This window comes from Microcebus murinus, chromosome 18 (genome assembly GCF_040939455.1).
Source record: "Microcebus murinus isolate Inina chromosome 18, M.murinus_Inina_mat1.0, whole genome shotgun sequence".
Lineage (NCBI taxonomy): Eukaryota > Metazoa > Chordata > Mammalia > Primates > Cheirogaleidae > Microcebus > Microcebus murinus.
In genome coordinates this window covers 1,143,849-1,157,483 of record NC_134121.1, presented here as the reverse complement: position 1 = coordinate 1,157,483, position 13,635 = coordinate 1,143,849, and the positions used below count along the sequence as shown (strand labels likewise).

The 13,635-nt window shown below is 63.8% G+C and overlaps 4 non-coding genes across 4 annotated transcripts; all 4 read left to right on the top strand.

Annotated features, from left to right (window-relative positions):
- Window positions 1–417: 417 nt before the first annotated feature.
- LOC142862192 (5S ribosomal RNA) lies at window positions 418–536 on the top strand. Its single transcript, XR_012913279.1, has one exon. It is a non-coding gene; the product is annotated as a 5S ribosomal RNA (ribosomal RNA).
- A 3,507-nt stretch (window positions 537–4,043) lies between these two features.
- Window positions 4,044–4,162, top strand: LOC142862191 (5S ribosomal RNA). Its single transcript, XR_012913278.1, has one exon. It is a non-coding gene; the product is annotated as a 5S ribosomal RNA (ribosomal RNA).
- A 3,506-nt stretch (window positions 4,163–7,668) lies between these two features.
- On the top strand, window positions 7,669–7,787 carry LOC142862190 (5S ribosomal RNA). The gene has a single exon (XR_012913277.1). It is a non-coding gene; the product is annotated as a 5S ribosomal RNA (ribosomal RNA).
- Window positions 7,788–11,296: 3,509 nt separating this feature from the next.
- Window positions 11,297–11,415, top strand: LOC142862189 (5S ribosomal RNA). Its single transcript, XR_012913276.1, has one exon. It is a non-coding gene; the product is annotated as a 5S ribosomal RNA (ribosomal RNA).
- Window positions 11,416–13,635: the final 2,220 nt, after the last annotated feature.

Sequence of the window (13,635 nt, the reverse complement as noted above, 5' to 3'; positions counted from 1 at the left end):
AAGGGCGGGCGACCCGCGCGTGCGATATCGGCGGCGGCGGCGGCGGCGGCGGCCACGAGCTGGGGGTGGGCCAGGCGAGGAGAGGAAGGGGGCTGGAAGGTCTCCACCTTGGCGAGTCCAGCCGTGGAGGCGCATCTTGTGTGAGTGTGAGTGAGTGAGTGTGAGTGTGAGTGTGTGTGTGTGTGTGTGTGTGTGTGTGTATAGAGAGACAGCCCCCCACCCCGGCCCGCCGCTCCCTGCCCGCCCGCCCCACCCCGCCTGTCACCCCCGTCCCTCGGAGCCCGCCGGACCCGGCCGGTGAACTCAACAGGCCCGCCCGGTGCGGGTCAGCGCCGGCGCGGGGCCTGGGGCGGGAGGAGGCGGCGGGGAAGCGCAGAGAGGCTCGGCTTCTTGAGCGGGGCAGGGGCGCCCTCCGCCGTCTAGGGCCACACCACCCTGAACGCGCCCGATCTCGTCTGGTCTCGGAAGCTAAGCAGGGTCGGGCCTGGTTAGTACTTGGATGGGAGACCGCCTGGGAATACCGGGTGCCGTAGGCTTCTTTTTTTTTTTTTTTTTTTTTTTTTTTGCCTCTTGTTCTGTCCCCTCTCTGGGAGCGAGGCGGCGGCCCGGGGCGGGGGTCACCCCCACCCTCAGCGCCCGCCGCGGTGCCTGGCGCCCCAGCCCGCACCCTGGGGCCTCCTCTTGTCCCAAGCCGCGACACCGCCGTCACGCGGCAGCATGCGTGGCTTCTGGACTGTCAGGTCTCAGACCAAAGGTCTGCTCTGTGGGAACCGACACGCTGGAGGAAACCTTGAGAGTCTGAGAGGGGAGGGAGTTCCAGAAGAAGGCCAGGATGTCATTTTGAGGGAGTATGTGACCAGAACTCGTCCCGTTGCTTTTGGGGTTCTATGGGCTACACGTAGGAATCTTTGGTGGTGGCACCTGATGTTGGGGGATCCGGAGTCACACCCAGACCTGCCCCACAGGCCTCCTTTTACTTTTCTCTTCGGATTCATTATGTTTAAAAAGTGTCTCTTATCTCTATGATTGCATTTTCTTTTCTCTCTCTTTTCAAGCAGATGATGGGAGTCCAAGTATTAAGGTGACATGTGTTGCCCGTGCCCCCCTCCCCCCTGTGTTCTTATTCATTAACCTCTGATGTTGTTCCAGCGTATTGTGGGGGTACCAATGTTAAGGTCGGGTACGTTGCCCTCTCCCAGCCTCCCCCCTCGGGTCAGAGCCTCAAGTGCGCCCATCCCCCAGTCGGTGCGCACCCACCCCATTCCTAATGGAGGTGTATGCCCATCCCCTCCCCCCACCCGCCCGACACCCACCCGATGAAGGTGATTCCTCTGTGTCCACTTGGGTGTCCGTCGGTTCGTACCCATTTGCTGGTGAGCGCGAGCACGTGGTGCTCGTGTGTCCATTCTTGGGCTACCTGGCTTACTGGAACGGGTTCCAGCTCTGGCCAGGAGAACCACGAGAGGTGCCCTCTCACCGCTGCTCCTCCTAGCTGAATAGCACTCCGTGGTGTCCACGCGCCACATTTCATTTACGCACTCGTGGGTCGATGGGCACTCGGGTCGCTTCCAGGTCTTTGCGATTGTGACTTGTGCCCTGACTCTAACCCTAACCCTTACCCAGCCCCGTCTCCTCCTCGGCCCCTGCCTGACTGACTCCTTCCCGCCCGGCCTGTCACCTGTCACTGTCCTCTGCCCCTGCCTGACACGCTCCTCCCCGCCCGGGCCGTCACCGTCCTCGGCCCCTGCCTGACGGGGCTCCTCCGTCGCCTGGGCCTTCCAAGGGCTTGGTGTGGACGCTGGTTCCAGGACGCCCTCCCAGGAACCCGGTAGCAGGGCGGCCGCAGCGTCTCGCGCCACCCAACCGTCCGCCGGCCGGCGGCCGTCGCTAAGTGGCCTGCGGGGGACGTGCCCCCACTGTGGGGCGGGCGCCCAGCCTGGTGTCTTCTCTGAGGCCCCGTGGCTGCTTTTCCCCCCCGCAAGGGGAGAGCCGCGGAGGTGGGGACCGCCTCCTCGTGGGGACGTACACCCAGCTCTCCACGTCGGATTCCGGGGCTCTCTGTCCTGCCAGAAGGCCCAGCTGGCCTGCGGGTCCTTAGAGTGGCAAAAACATCCGAAAACTGAGATTGAGGGTCCGGTGGTTGTCTGCACTTTTGTGCTGGGCACCCCAGGGAGGCCCGGGGGCTGGCTGGACAACGCGGTCTGCTGGGCGGGGGGGGGGGTTTGGAGGAGCAACTGATGCCCTTTGCACTTTGGGTAGCAAGTGTCTGAGGTGTCTCTGAGCCCTGCGCCACGTCGGGGGTGGGGGTGGGAGGTCGGGGGGGGGGTGGAGGAGCAGGAGGAGGAGGAGGTGGGAAGGGCCGTGGCCTGCAGTCGTGTTCCCGGGGTGGCTTCTTCCACAGGCTGCTTGGCCTGGGCTCCCTGCACCTGGGCCTTTGGAGGACTGGCCCTGTGCTTGCCAACGCTTCCCCTGCAGGGACCCAGAGCTGGGAGGTTGCATCTCTCAGCCCTGGGTCGGGCAGAGCCCCAGCGGGCCATGCCCACAACCTCTCTCAGCATGGGTCCCCCAGAAGGCTCCTTTGGGACCAGGATTCTCTTGCGGGTGACTCTTTAAGGTCTGGCCCCTGGATGGAGGGGCACCAGGAGTAGAGGAGCAGGAAGGGGAAGGGGGTGGCCGTGCGAGGGGACACTTTCAGGCCAAGTCCCAGCTTCAGCCTGATCCTCCTGGGAACCCCGGGGTGTACGTCACACCTCCTGGTTGTCCCGCTCTGAGACAAGGAGCCGGGCTTCGCATTCCCCCAGCAGCCAGTCGTGGGCTGAGGACACCTGGGGCGTTGGGAACTCCCTGGCTTCTCCTTGGCTTAACATCTGGCTGGAGCTGCTTGTGAATCGTGCCGCCACACACACCCGAGTGCAGGTGTCTTCTGCACAGACTGCGGGCCTCGCTCTTCTGAATGCCGCTAGCTCGCCACCCACCCACGGGTGAACCTGGTCAGGGTACTTTCTCTCGGGGGCAGACTCTGATCCTGGCGGGCTACCGGTGTCTCTGTTTGCTCGTTTCTTTCTTCCATTTCGGGAAAGGCTTCCTTACTGGGTGTGGAAATCTCCTATGCCTTTCCTCGCCTATTCTGTCAGCTTTAAAATTCTCTTTCAGTTGCCACCCTCACAGATGGATTAGGAAACTCTTTCCGGTGCACTCATTAGTGAAATGACCTCAATGAAGCTGGAATCCAATATCTAATCGCCGATTTTTAGCGAGTCCACACGCCAGGGTGGTCGGGGTCCAATGCAGCCCCGGCCAGGCCCAGGCCCCTTGGACTGGGCCACAGGAGGACACAGAGGAGGGTCCCGGCCCCCACGGTCGCGTTGCCGGCAGTTCTCCAAGGGCTTGGGCGTTTTCCAGAGGTAGGAGATGGAGGGGACTGATTTCTTCAGCGCCCCACTAACCACGCCACCCCACCCATGGGACACATCCCTAGAGAGAGAGAGAGACGCCCCATACACTCGCTCCCCTCCCCCATGCGCTGTGCCCCAGCCCGGGCCCGGGGGAATAGGCGGCAGCCCACCCACAGGGTGGGGGGCGCAGCTGAAAGGGGTTGTCGGGGAGGGCGGCCCCTGCCTGGGGTCAAAGGGCGGGCGACCCGCGCGTGCGCAATCGGCGGCGGCGGCGGCGGCGGCGGCCACGAGCTGGGGGTGGGCCAGGCGAGGAGAGGAAGGGGGCTGGAAGGTCTCCACCTTGGCGAGTCCAGCCGTGGAGGCGCATCTTGTGTGAGTGTGAGTGAGTGAGTGTGAGTGTGAGTGTGTGTGTGTGTGTGTGTGTGTGTGTATAGAGAGACAGCCCCCCACCCCGGCCCGCCGCTCCCTGCCCGCCCCGCCCCACCCCGCCTGTCACCCCCGTCCCTCGGAGCCCGCCGGACCCGGCCGGTGAACTCAACAGGCCCGCCCGGTGCGGGTCAGCGCCGGCGCGGGGCCTGGGGCGGGAGGAGGCGGCGGGGAAGCGCAGAGAGGCTCGGCTTCTTGAGCGGGGCAGGGGCGCCCTCCGCCGTCTAGGGCCACACCACCCTGAACGCGCCCGATCTCGTCTGGTCTCGGAAGCTAAGCAGGGTCGGGCCTGGTTAGTACTTGGATGGGAGACCGCCTGGGAATACCGGGTGCCGTAGGCTTCTTTTTTTTTTTTTTTTTTTTTTTTTGCCTCTTGTTCTGTCCCCTCTCTGGGAGCGAGGCGGCGGCCCGGGGCGGGGGTCACCCCCACCCTCAGCGCCCGCCGCGGTGCCTGGCGCCCCAGCCCGCACCGTGGGGCCTCCTCTTGTCCCAAGCCGCGACACCGCCGTCACGCGGCAGCATGCGTGGCTTCTGGACTGTCAGGTCTCAGACCAAAGGTCTGCTCTGTGGGAACCGACACGCTGGAGGAAACCTTGAGAGTCTGAGAGGGGAGGGAGTTCCAGAAGAAGGCCAGGATGTCATTTTGAGGGAGTATGTGACCAGAACTCGTCCCGTTGCTTTTGGGGTTCTATGGGCTACACGTAGGAATCTTTGGTGGTGGCACCTGATGTTGGGGGATCCGGAGTCACACCCAGACCTGCCCCACAGGCCTCCTTTTACTTTTCTCTTCGGATTCATTATGTTTAAAAAGTGTCTCTTATCTCTATGATTGCATTTTCTTTTCTCTCTCTTTTCAAGCAGATGATGGGAGTCCAAGTATTAAGGTGACATGTGTTGCCCGTGCCCCCCTCCCCCCTGTGTTCTTATTCATTAACCTCTGATGTTGTTCCAGCGTATTGTGGGGGTACCAATGTTAAGGTCGGGTACGTTGCCCTCTCCCAGCCTCCCCCCTCGGGTCAGAGCCTCAAGTGCGCCCATCCCCCAGTCGGTGCGCACCCACCCCATTCCTAATGGAGGTGTATGCCCATCCCCTCCCCCCACCCGCCCGACACCCACCCGATGAAGGTGATTCCTCTGTGTCCACTTGGGTGTCCGTCGGTTCGTACCCATTTGCTGGTGAGCGCGAGCACGTGGTGCTCGTGTGTCCATTCTTGGGCTACCTGGCTTACTGGAACGGGTTCCAGCTCTGGCCAGGAGAACCACGAGAGGTGCCCTCTCACCGCTGCTCCTCCTAGCTGAATAGCACTCCGTGGTGTCCACGCGCCACATTTCATTTACGCACTCGTGGGTCGATGGGCACTCGGGTCGCTTCCAGGTCTTTGCGATTGTGACTTGTGCCCTGACTCTAACCCTAACCCTTACCCAGCCCCGTCTCCTCCTCGGCCCCTGCCTGACTGACTCCTTCCCGCCCGGCCTGTCACCTGTCACTGTCCTCTGCCCCTGCCTGACACGCTCCTCCCCGCCCGGGCCGTCACCGTCCTCGGCCCCTGCCTGACGGGGCTCCTCCGTCGCCTGGGCCTTCCAAGGGCTTGGTGTGGACGCTGGTTCCAGGACGCCCTCCCAGGAACCCGGTAGCAGGGCGGCCGCAGCGTCTCGCGCCACCCAACCGTCCGCCGGCCGGCGGCCGTCGCTAAGTGGCCTGCGGGGGACGTGCCCCCACTGTGGGGCGGGCGCCCAGCCTGGTGTCTTCTCTGAGGCCCCGTGGCTGCTTTTCCCCCCCGCAAGGGGAGAGCCGCGGAGGTGGGGACCGCCTCCTCGTGGGGACGTACACCCAGCTCTCCACGTCGGATTCCGGGGCTCTCTGTCCTGCCAGAAGGCCCAGCTGGCCTGCGGGTCCTTAGAGTGGCAAAAACATCCGAAAACTGAGATTGAGGGTCCGGTGGTTGTCTGCACTTTTGTGCTGGGCACCCCAGGGAGGCCCGGGGGCTGGCTGGACAACGCGGTCTGCTGGGCGGGGGGGGGGGTTTGGAGGAGCAACTGATGCCCTTTGCACTTTGGGTAGCAAGTGTCTGAGGTGTCTCTGAGCCCTGCGCCACGTCGGGGGTGGGGGTGGGAGGTCGGGGGGGGGGGTGGAGGAGCAGGAGGAGGAGGAGGTGGGAAGGGCCGTGGCCTGCAGTCGTGTTCCCGGGGTGGCTTCTTCCACAGGCTGCTTGGCCTGGGCTCCCTGCACCTGGGCCTTTGGAGGACTGGCCCTGTGCTTGCCAACGCTTCCCCTGCAGGGACCCAGAGCTGGGAGGTTGCATCTCTCAGCCCTGGGTCGGGCAGAGCCCCAGCGGGCCATGCCCACAACCTCTCTCAGCATGGGTCCCCCAGAAGGCTCCTTTGGGACCAGGATTCTCTTGCGGGTGACTCTTTAAGGTCTGGCCCCTGGATGGAGGGGCACCAGGAGTAGAGGAGCAGGAAGGGGAAGGGGGTGGCCGTGCGAGGGGACACTTTCAGGCCAAGTCCCAGCTTCAGCCTGATCCTCCTGGGAACCCCGGGGTGTACGTCACACCTCCTGGTTGTCCCGCTCTGAGACAAGGAGCCGGGCTTCGCATTCCCCCAGCAGCCAGTCGTGGGCTGAGGACACCTGGGGCGTTGGGAACTCCCTGGCTTCTCCTTGGCTTAACATCTGGCTGGAGCTGCTTGTGAATCGTGCCGCCACACACACCCGAGTGCAGGTGTCTTCTGCACAGACTGCGGGCCTCGCTCTTCTGAATGCCGCTAGCTCGCCACCCACCCACGGGTGAACCTGGTCAGGGTACTTTCTCTCGGGGGCAGACTCTGATCCTGGCGGGCTACCGGTGTCTCTGTTTGCTCGTTTCTTTCTTCCATTTCGGGAAAGGCTTCCTTACTGGGTGTGGAAATCTCCTATGCCTTTCCTCGCCTATTCTGTCAGCTTTAAAATTCTCTTTCAGTTGCCACCCTCACAGATGGATTAGGAAACTCTTTCCGGTGCACTCATTAGTGAAATGACCTCAATGAAGCTGGAATCCAATATCTAATCGCCGATTTTTAGCGAGTCCACACGCCAGGGTGGTCGGGGTCCAATGCAGCCCCGGCCAGGCCCAGGCCCCTTGGACTGGGCCACAGGAGGACACAGAGGAGGGTCCCGGCCCCCACGGTCGCGTTGCCGGCAGTTCTCCAAGGGCTTGGGCGTTTTCCAGAGGTAGGAGATGGAGGGGACTGATTTCTTCAGCGCCCCACTAACCACGCCACCCCACCCATGGGACACATCCCTAGAGAGAGAGAGAGACGCCCCATACACTCGCTCCCCTCCCCCATGCGCTGTGCCCCAGCCCGGGCCCGGGGGAATAGGCGGCAGCCCACCCACAGGGTGGGGGGCGCAGCTGAAAGGGGTTGTCGGGGAGGGCGGCCCCTGCCTGGGGTCAAAGGGCGGGCGACCCGCGCGTGCGCAATCGGCGGCGGCGGCGGCGGCGGCGGCCACGAGCTGGGGGTGGGCCAGGCGAGGAGAGGAAGGGGGCTGGAAGGTCTCCACCTTGGCGAGTCCAGCCGTGGAGGCGCATCTTGTGTGAGTGTGAGTGAGTGAGTGTGAGTGTGAGTGTGTGTGTGTGTGTGTGTGTGTGTGTATAGAGAGACAGCCCCCCACCCCGGCCCGCCGCTCCCTGCCCGCCCCGCCCCACCCCGCCTGTCACCCCCGTCCCTCGGAGCCCGCCGGACCCGGCCGGTGAACTCAACAGGCCCGCCCGGTGCGGGTCAGCGCCGGCGCGGGGCCTGGGGCGGGAGGAGGCGGCGGGGAAGCGCAGAGAGGCTCGGCTTCTTGAGCGGGGCAGGGGCGCCCTCCGCCGTCTAGGGCCACACCACCCTGAACGCGCCCGATCTCGTCTGGTCTCGGAAGCTAAGCAGGGTCGGGCCTGGTTAGTACTTGGATGGGAGACCGCCTGGGAATACCGGGTGCCGTAGGCTTCTTTTTTTTTTTTTTTTTTTTTTTTTTTGCCTCTTGTTCTGTCCCCTCTCTGGGAGCGAGGCGGCGGCCCGGGGCGGGGGTCACCCCCACCCTCAGCGCCCGCCGCGGTGCCTGGCGCCCCAGCCCGCACCGTGGGGCCTCCTCTTGTCCCAAGCCGCGACACCGCCGTCACGCGGCAGCATGCGTGGCTTCTGGACTGTCAGGTCTCAGACCAAAGGTCTGCTCTGTGGGAACCGACACGCTGGAGGAAACCTTGAGAGTCTGAGAGGGGAGGGAGTTCCAGAAGAAGGCCAGGATGTCATTTTGAGGGAGTATGTGACCAGAACTCGTCCCGTTGCTTTTGGGGTTCTATGGGCTACACGTAGGAATCTTTGGTGGTGGCACCTGATGTTGGGGGATCCGGAGTCACACCCAGACCTGCCCCACAGGCCTCCTTTTACTTTTCTCTTCGGATTCATTATGTTTAAAAAGTGTCTCTTATCTCTATGATTGCATTTTCTTTTCTCTCTCTTTTCAAGCAGATGATGGGAGTCCAAGTATTAAGGTGACATGTGTTGCCCGTGCCCCCCTCCCCCCTGTGTTCTTATTCATTAACCTCTGATGTTGTTCCAGCGTATTGTGGGGGTACCAATGTTAAGGTCGGGTACGTTGCCCTCTCCCAGCCTCCCCCCTCGGGTCAGAGCCTCAAGTGCGCCCATCCCCCAGTCGGTGCGCACCCACCCCATTCCTAATGGAGGTGTATGCCCATCCCCTCCCCCCACCCGCCCGACACCCACCCGATGAAGGTGATTCCTCTGTGTCCACTTGGGTGTCCGTCGGTTCGTACCCATTTGCTGGTGAGCGCGAGCACGTGGTGCTCGTGTGTCCATTCTTGGGCTACCTGGCTTACTGGAACGGGTTCCAGCTCTGGCCAGGAGAACCACGAGAGGTGCCCTCTCACCGCTGCTCCTCCTAGCTGAATAGCACTCCGTGGTGTCCACGCGCCACATTTCATTTACGCACTCGTGGGTCGATGGGCACTCGGGTCGCTTCCAGGTCTTTGCGATTGTGACTTGTGCCCTGACTCTAACCCTAACCCTTACCCAGCCCCGTCTCCTCCTCGGCCCCTGCCTGACTGACTCCTTCCCGCCCGGCCTGTCACCTGTCACCGTCCTCTGCCCCTGCCTGACACGCTCCTCCCCGCCCGGGCCGTCACCGTCCTCGGCCCCTGCCTGACGGGGCTCCTCCGTCGCCTGGGCCTTCCAAGGGCTTGGTGTGGACGCTGGTTCCAGGACGCCCTCCCAGGAACCCGGTAGCAGGGCGGCCGCAGCGTCTCGCGCCACCCAACCGTCCGCCGGCCGGCGGCCGTCGCTAAGTGGCCTGCGGGGGACGTGCCCCCACTGTGGGGCGGGCGCCCAGCCTGGTGTCTTCTCTGAGGCCCCGTGGCTGCTTTTCCCCCCCGCAAGGGGAGAGCCGCGGAGGTGGGGACCGCCTCCTCGTGGGGACGTACACCCAGCTCTCCACGTCGGATTCCGGGGCTCTCTGTCCTGCCAGAAGGCCCAGCTGGCCTGCGGGTCCTTAGAGTGGCAAAAACATCCGAAAACTGAGATTGAGGGTCCGGTGGTTGTCTGCACTTTTGTGCTGGGCACCCCAGGGAGGCCCGGGGGCTGGCTGGACAACGCGGTCTGCTGGGCGGGGGGGGGGGGTTTGGAGGAGCAACTGATGCCCTTTGCACTTTGGGTAGCAAGTGTCTGAGGTGTCTCTGAGCCCTGCGCCACGTCGGGGGTGGGGGTGGGAGGTCGGGGGGGGGGGTGGAGGAGCAGGAGGAGGAGGAGGTGGGAAGGGCCGTGGCCTGCAGTCGTGTTCCCGGGGTGGCTTCTTCCACAGGCTGCTTGGCCTGGGCTCCCTGCACCTGGGCCTTTGGAGGACTGGCCCTGTGCTTGCCAACGCTTCCCCTGCAGGGACCCAGAGCTGGGAGGTTGCATCTCTCAGCCCTGGGTCGGGCAGAGCCCCAGCGGGCCATGCCCACAACCTCTCTCAGCACGGGTCCCCCAGAAGGCTCCTTTGGGACCAGGATTCTCTTGCGGGTGACTCTTTAAGGTCTGGCCCCTGGATGGAGGGGCACCAGGAGTAGAGGAGCAGGAAGGGGAAGGGGGTGGCCGTGCGAGGGGACACTTTCAGGCCAAGTCCCAGCTTCAGCCTGATCCTCCTGGGAACCCCGGGGTGTACGTCACACCTCCTGGTTGTCCCGCTCTGAGACAAGGAGCCGGGCTTCGCATTCCCCCAGCAGCCAGTCGTGGGCTGAGGACACCTGGGGCGTTGGGAACTCCCTGGCTTCTCCTTGGCTTAACATCTGGCTGGAGCTGCTTGTGAATCGTGCCGCCACACACACCCGAGTGCAGGTGTCTTCTGCACAGACTGCGGGCCTCGCTCTTCTGAATGCCGCTAGCTCGCCACCCACCCACGGGTGAACCTGGTCAGGGTACTTTCTCTCGGGGGCAGACTCTGATCCTGGCGGGCTACCGGTGTCTCTGTTTGCTCGTTTCTTTCTTCCATTTCGGGAAAGGCTTCCTTACTGGGTGTGGAAATCTCCTATGCCTTTCCTCGCCTATTCTGTCAGCTTTAAAATTCTCTTTCAGTTGCCACCCTCACAGATGGATTAGGAAACTCTTTCCGGTGCACTCATTAGTGAAATGACCTCAATGAAGCTGGAATCCAATATCTAATCGCCGATTTTTAGCGAGTCCACACGCCAGGGTGGTCGGGGTCCAATGCAGCCCCGGCCAGGCCCAGGCCCCTTGGACTGGGCCACAGGAGGACACAGAGGAGGGTCCCGGCCCCCACGGTCGCGTTGCCGGCAGTTCTCCAAGGGCTTGGGCGTTTTCCAGAGGTAGGAGATGGAGGGGACTGATTTCTTCAGCGCCCCACTAACCACGCCACCCCACCCATGGGACACATCCCTAGAGAGAGAGAGAGACGCCCCATACACTCGCTCCCCTCCCCCATGCGCTGTGCCCCAGCCCGGGCCCGGGGGAATAGGCGGCAGCCCACCCACAGGGTGGGGGGCGCAGCTGAAAGGGGTTGTCGGGGAGGGCGGCCCCTGCCTGGGGTCAAAGGGCGGGCGACCCGCGCGTGCGCAATCGGCGGCGGCGGCGGCGGCGGCGGCCACGAGCTGGGGGTGGGCCAGGCGAGGAGAGGAAGGGGGCTGGAAGGTCTCCACCTTGGCGAGTCCAGCCGTGGAGGCGCATCTTGTGTGAGTGTGAGTGAGTGAGTGTGAGTGTGAGTGTGTGTGTGTGTGTGTGTGTGTGTGTATAGAGAGACAGCCCCCCACCCCGGCCCGCCGCTCCCTGCCCGCCCCGCCCCACCCCGCCTGTCACCCCCGTCCCTCGGAGCCCGCCGGACCCGGCCGGTGAACTCAACAGGCCCGCCCGGTGCGGGTCAGCGCCGGCGCGGGGCCTGGGGCGGGAGGAGGCGGCGGGGAAGCGCAGAGAGGCTCGGCTTCTTGAGCGGGGCAGGGGCGCCCTCCGCCGTCTAGGGCCACACCACCCTGAACGCGCCCGATCTCGTCTGGTCTCGGAAGCTAAGCAGGGTCGGGCCTGGTTAGTACTTGGATGGGAGACCGCCTGGGAATACCGGGTGCCGTAGGCTTCTTTTTTTTTTTTTTTTTTTTTTTTTTTGCCTCTTGTTCTGTCCCCTCTCTGGGAGCGAGGCGGCGGCCCGGGGCGGGGGTCACCCCCACCCTCAGCGCCCGCCGCGGTGCCTGGCGCCCCAGCCCGCACCGTGGGGCCTCCTCTTGTCCCAAGCCGCGACACCGCCGTCACGCGGCAGCATGCGTGGCTTCTGGACTGTCAGGTCTCAGACCAAAGGTCTGCTCTGTGGGAACCGACACGCTGGAGGAAACCTTGAGAGTCTGAGAGGGGAGGGAGTTCCAGAAGAAGGCCAGGATGTCATTTTGAGGGAGTATGTGACCAGAACTCGTCCCGTTGCTTTTGGGGTTCTATGGGCTACACGTAGGAATCTTTGGTGGTGGCACCTGATGTTGGGGGATCCGGAGTCACACCCAGACCTGCCCCACAGGCCTCCTTTTACTTTTCTCTTCGGATTCATTATGTTTAAAAAGTGTCTCTTATCTCTATGATTGCATTTTCTTTTCTCTCTCTTTTCAAGCAGATGATGGGAGTCCAAGTATTAAGGTGACATGTGTTGCCCGTGCCCCCCTCCCCCCTGTGTTCTTATTCATTAACCTCTGATGTTGTTCCAGCGTATTGTGGGGGTACCAATGTTAAGGTCGGGTACGTTGCCCTCTCCCAGCCTCCCCCCTCGGGTCAGAGCCTCAAGTGCGCCCATCCCCCAGTCGGTGCGCACCCACCCCATTCCTAATGGAGGTGTATGCCCATCCCCTCCCCCCACCCGCCCGACACCCACCCGATGAAGGTGATTCCTCTGTGTCCACTTGGGTGTCCGTCGGTTCGTACCCATTTGCTGGTGAGCGCGAGCACGTGGTGCTCGTGTGTCCATTCTTGGGCTACCTGGCTTACTGGAACGGGTTCCAGCTCTGGCCAGGAGAACCACGAGAGGTGCCCTCTCACCGCTGCTCCTCCTAGCTGAATAGCACTCCGTGGTGTCCACGCGCCACATTTCATTTACGCACTCGTGGGTCGATGGGCACTCGGGTCGCTTCCAGGTCTTTGCGATTGTGACTTGTGCCCTGACTCTAACCCTAACCCTTACCCAGCCCCGTCTCCTCCTCGGCCCCTGCCTGACTGACTCCTTCCCGCCCGGCCTGTCACCTGTCACCGTCCTCTGCCCCTGCCTGACACGCTCCTCCCCGCCCGGGCCGTCACCGTCCTCGGCCCCTGCCTGACGGGGCTCCTCCGTCGCCTGGGCCTTCCAAGGGCTTGGTGTGGACGCTGGTTCCAGGACGCCCTCCCAGGAACCCGGTAGCAGGGCGGCCGCAGCGTCTCGCGCCACCCAACCGTCCGCCGGCCGGCGGCCGTCGCTAAGTGGCCTGCGGGGGACGTGCCCCCACTGTGGGGCGGGCGCCCAGCCTGGTGTCTTCTCTGAGGCCCCGTGGCTGCTTTTCCCCCCCGCAAGGGGAGAGCCGCGGAGGTGGGGACCGCCTCCTCGTGGGGACGTACACCCAGCTCTCCACGTCGGATTCCGGGGCTCTCTGTCCTGCCAGAAGGCCCAGCTGGCCTGCGGGTCCTTAGAGTGGCAAAAACATCCGAAAACTGAGATTGAGGGTCCGGTGGTTGTCTGCACTTTTGTGCTGGGCACCCCAGGGAGGCCCGGGGGCTGGCTGGACAACGCGGTCTGCTGGGCGGGGGGGGGGGGTTTGGAGGAGCAACTGATGCCCTTTGCACTTTGGGTAGCAAGTGTCTGAGGTGTCTCTGAGCCCTGCGCCACGTCGGGGGTGGGGGTGGGAGGTCGGGGGGGGGGGTGGAGGAGCAGGAGGAGGAGGAGGTGGGAAGGGCCGTGGCCTGCAGTCGTGTTCCCGGGGTGGCTTCTTCCACAGGCTGCTTGGCCTGGGCTCCCTGCACCTGGGCCTTTGGAGGACTGGCCCTGTGCTTGCCAACGCTTCCCCTGCAGGGACCCAGAGCTGGGAGGTTGCATCTCTCAGCCCTGGGTCGGGCAGAGCCCCAGCGGGCCATGCCCACAACCTCTCTCAGCACGGGTCCCCCAGAAGGCTCCTTTGGGACCAGGATTCTCTTGCGGGTGACTCTTTAAGGTCTGGCCCCTGGATGGAGGGGCACCAGGAGTAGAGGAGCAGGAAGGGGAAGGGGGTGGCCGTGCGAGGGGACACTTTCAGGCCAAGTCCCAGCTTCAGCCTGATCCTCCTGGGAACCCCGGGGTGTACGTCACACCTCC